This window comes from Penaeus japonicus, unplaced genomic scaffold (genome assembly GCF_977035675.1).
Source record: "Penaeus japonicus unplaced genomic scaffold, GWHDUDI00000001_assembly GWHDUDI00000015, whole genome shotgun sequence".
NCBI lineage: Eukaryota > Metazoa > Arthropoda > Malacostraca > Decapoda > Penaeidae > Penaeus > Penaeus japonicus.
In genome coordinates, this window is record NW_028234417.1 from 37606694 (window position 1) to 37611184 (window position 4491).

General features: G+C 45.6%; 1 protein-coding gene across 1 annotated transcript in view; it reads right to left on the minus strand.

The window, feature by feature from the left end:
* Window positions 1-3307, minus strand: part of LOC122256767 (glutamate-gated chloride channel) — a 179991-nt gene extending 176684 nt beyond the window's left edge. Inside the window, exon 1 of the mRNA XM_086544924.1 lies at window positions 2069-3307. The gene's annotated coding sequence lies outside the window, so the exon portion shown is untranslated. The remainder of the gene's footprint in view (window positions 1-2068) is intronic.
* Between the last annotated feature and the right edge of the window lie 1184 nt (window positions 3308-4491).

The following is a 4491-nucleotide window of genomic DNA, read 5'->3' on the forward strand; positions in this document are numbered from 1 at the left end:
GACAAAAAGAGCGAATTAACACTAAAATTCGCATAAAAATTAACATATCGGCGATGGTCGCAATCAGTGATATTAATAGTGCTTCCGGCAATCAATCAAGCTGCCGGCCGCTTTTCAGTTATTGCAGGTCGCAATGCTCGGGTTATTTCCGGCTGTGTCGATGCGGACTACGCTGTCTCTGTCAACGCTTGCGGTTTGCGAGCCTTAATATCTATGTCAGCTCTAGACAGACACACACGTGCACACTCCGATACTCATACGCACAAACTCACACATCCGCGTGCACAAACGCACACACACACACACACACACACACACACACGCACACACACACACACACACACACAAGCAAACAAACAAACAAACACATATAAACACATACAAATTGACGGAGAGACAGATAAACAAATACCTATAAAGACAGACCAATCGATATAGATACAAATATAGAAGTAGACAAAGAGAGATAAATCCCCTATCCCTACATAAGAGACAAAGTCCGTTATCCCTGCGTAGTTCAGCTTCAAGGCTCGAATCCTGGTTCGATGACGGCCATGTCTTTCGAAGTAACTAACAGCCATTTTCTGCCCTTGGATTTCCATGAACAAACGGCCTTTGCTTATCACTCGTTCGCACTTAACTGGAATTTTTTCTCGCTTTCTTCTCGCTTCTTTTCTCCGTTTCCTTTTTTAATCCTTTCGCTCTCTCCGCCGGTCACGCATCTCCTCCGCTATTTCCTTTCCTCTCGCTTTTTGCTCTCGCGTCCCCCCCCCTTTTTTTCTGAAGGGATTTAACAAACGTTTCATTTCGTACGTAAACAGAACAATACACATATGCACACACACACACACACACAAACATATATGTGTGTGTGTGTGTGTATATATATATATGTGTGTGTGTATATATATATATGTATATATATATATATATATATATATATATATATATATATATATATATATATATATATATATATATAACGAGAGAGAGAGAGAAAGATTGAGAGAAAAAATATATATATAGATATAAGTATAGATACAGATGTAGATGTGAATATAGATATAGACAATTGCATGTGTGTGTGTGTATGTGTGTATGGGTGTGTTAGTATGTGTGTGTGTGTGTGTTTCTTTCTTTCATTTCCGTCGTAGAGTAATAATGGTGAATAATCTTTATATAATCTTTATATATAATCTTTAAGGTCTTTAAGCATAAAGATGTTTGATAAAAACACAATTAGAAAGAGTTACTAAGTCTGCACCTGTTTCAAACCCTGACTGCCACCAAACTTTGGAATTGTATAATTCACCGTCCGCACAACAAGGTGTTATCATTATTACCATAACACGGTGTTATCGTTGTTATGCTTAAATGAAATCCATTCGACAATATTTTTATGTTCTCGCAGATATAAAGGCACAGCAGACCTTTCACGATACAGGTACCCCCCCACCACCACCACCACCACCAACTCCCACCGTTCTCAACATAACAGAATCTTCACACACATAAATCCATCCCTCCCTCTTCCACTCCCACGCTCCCGCCTTTCCTCCCACTCACACGCCCACGTCCCAGCCCTCCCTCCCTCCCACACCTATCAATGCCCCCCACCCCTATGGCCATGGGTGCGCCTACATTGTGCCGATGACGCCCATGCAGTGGCGTCAGGGATATATACCGCAAGAACTTCCCAGCCGAGTTGTCACGAGCTGGTTACCATGGCAACGATCTCGGGAAAACGGATTTGAAAAGATGAAGGGGAGGGGTAAAGAGTGGAAGGGGGATACGGAGAGAAGGGGAAGAGGGTGAAAAGAAGGGAGGGAAAAAATACTAAGGGACGGGGGAGGAGGATGGAGGGAGAAGGTTAGAGGGTGAAGAGAGGGGGAGGAAAGGGGACAGAGGAAAGAGGAAGAGAAAGGAAAGAACGTCAAGGAAGATGTACCATCAGTTAAGGTTTCACTTCTCTTTAAGATCCGGTCGCTGTAATGAGGGTTTAATTTTTCTTTTCCCTTTTTTTCTTCTTTTGTTCTCTATCTACGGAAGGAAAAAAATGCGGTCTTACCTGGTTCGATGGAGAGAGAGGAGCGTCGAAGGCGTTGGTGTGGTTGAGGATGATTGCGAGACAGTCACAGCTTCTCTTGATTTCCTTTCCTCTCCCGGGATTTATCCTTGTCGTTTCCTTTCTTGTCGATCCTATTTCTCTACATGTTAATGAGTCTTGTGTTATATGTCCTATTTCTCTGTTTGTTTGTTTGTTTTTTCTCTCTCTCTTTTCGTTGTATCGTTATGCTATCTTTTCTTATCACTTCTTACCTTCCCCTTCCCCCCTCCTCTTCTCCCTTCCTCCTCGTTCCTCTTCCCTCTACCTTCCCCCTTCTCCTCCTCCTTCGTACTCCTTTCCCCGCCCTTCCTCCCTCGTCCCTCCTCCTCCTCCTCCTCCTCCTGAGCAGCCCCCTCGCTGACCGCGGAAGATCCCGCCTTAAAAGGAGAAGCTCAGCCTCGACGCCGCCGCCCCGAGCGTCTTTAGGGACGTCCAAGGGAGACAGGTCCCGAGGGGAAGCCTGAGGGGCACGGGTAGGGGCAGGGGGACAGGGGGACAGGGGATAGGGGGAGCAGATAGGGAACGGAGGCAGGGGCAGCGGCTGAGGCAAGAGCAGGACCAGGGCGAGGGGTAAGGGCAGGGGCAGGGGAGGGGCAGGGGAGGGGGGGAGGCGCAGCGAGAGGAAAGGGCAAGAGGGTGAACACGCTTTTCCTCGTATGATATTTTGTGTTTGTCTGTCTTATGGTTTCATGTGTAGTTTGTCGTTTTGATGGGAATTTATTTGCACTAATAGTTTTTACCTTTTTTCGAGAGGAGGTCTTGTATTTGGCGTGTGGTTTGTATTTGTTTTTGTTTTCTGCATGAATGTATATTCTACCGAGTCGGTTTGTACCGTTCGTGGGAAGTTATGTTTAGTTTCTTATATGTTAAATTTTCTTGTTTTATTCCTGTTCTTTGTTTCTATTACTAATTTTATCAACATAAGTTTTCGTCTATTACTTAGTTTGTTTCATTGTATTTTTCAAAAAAAAAATCTACTTTTGTCATTTCCAAAAATAAACACTTTTTCTGTAATATCTAACAGACAATATCTATTTCCTTTTTTCTTGCTTTTTCTTCCCAGGTCGCTGCATCAAAGTTATCTAAAAACTGATACACATAAACTTCAAAAGAAAAGGAGAGAAAAATACTTAATTAGCCGAAATATCTACTTTGATTTTGTTTACAAGGTCTCGCCCTCTTCCTTTTCCAAACTCTCTCTCTCTCTCTCTCTCTCTCTCTCTCTCTTCTCTTCTCTCTCTCTCTCTCTCTCTCTCTCTCTCTCTCTCTCTCTCTCTCTCTCTCTCTCTCTCTCTCTCTCTCTCTCTCCTCTCTCTCTCTCTCTCTCTCTCTCTCTCCTCTCTCTCTCTCTCTCTCTCTCTTCTCTCTCTCTCTCTCTCTCTCTCTCCTTTTCTCCTCTCTCTCTCTCTCCTTTCTCTCTCTCTCTCTCTCTTTCTCTCTCTCTCCCCTCTCTCCTCTCCTCTCTCTCTCTCTCTATCTCTCTCTCTCTCCTCTTCACTCTCTCTCTCTCTCTCTCTCTTTCTTCGTCTTCTTTTCTCTCTCTCCTCTCTCTTTCTCTCTCTCTCTCTCTCTCTCTCTCTCTCTCTCTCTCTCTCTCTCTCTCTCTCTATCTATCTCTCTATCTATCTTCTATCTATCTTCTCCTATCTATCTCTCTCTCTCTCTCTCTTTTCTCTCTCTCTCTCCTCTCTCTCTCTCTCTCTCCTTTCTCTCTCTCTCTCTCTCTCTCTCTCTTCTCTCTCTCTCTCTCTCTCTCTCTCTCTCTCTCTCTCTCTCTCTCTCTCTCTCTCTCTCTCTCTCTCTCTCTCTCTTCTCTCTCTCTCTCTCTCTCTCTCTCTCTCTCCGCTCTTGCTTAGTTCACGTCCTGATCTACGGCCGTTCGTACCCCCACCGAGCGCCGTTCCCTAGGCCCTGGCACCGCGTCCCCTGCGCCGTTCAGCGCCGTGCGTCGCGAGGCTCCGAATCTTTACGATGTTTACGCGACCATTCCTCTCCGCGCTCGGCTCCTCCGTTGCTCCCTCGTCGGCCGTTCCTTTGCGTTGTACTTTCTTTCGCTTTCTCTGGCCCGATTCTAGTGTCGGTCCTCTGTAGCCATTGGTCCCTCTATGGGCCTGTTTTTTCCATCCTCCTTATTTCTCTCTGCCTTTTTTTCTCCTTTTATCGATTACTTTCAGATCTCCTTGTATTTCTTTCCCTTTTTTAAAGATATTCGTCCCGATGTCGTTTCTCTCGCCTCCTCGCCCCGGCTTGACGGCGACGGTCGGCTGGAGACCCACTTCCGCCACGAACGACCACGAAATCTCCGCCCGTTTCCAGTCCCTCGGCGGCGGTCCTTTGACGTCGTGGATTACGGGCGGATCTACGTGGACTCTACAGCGTGGAAT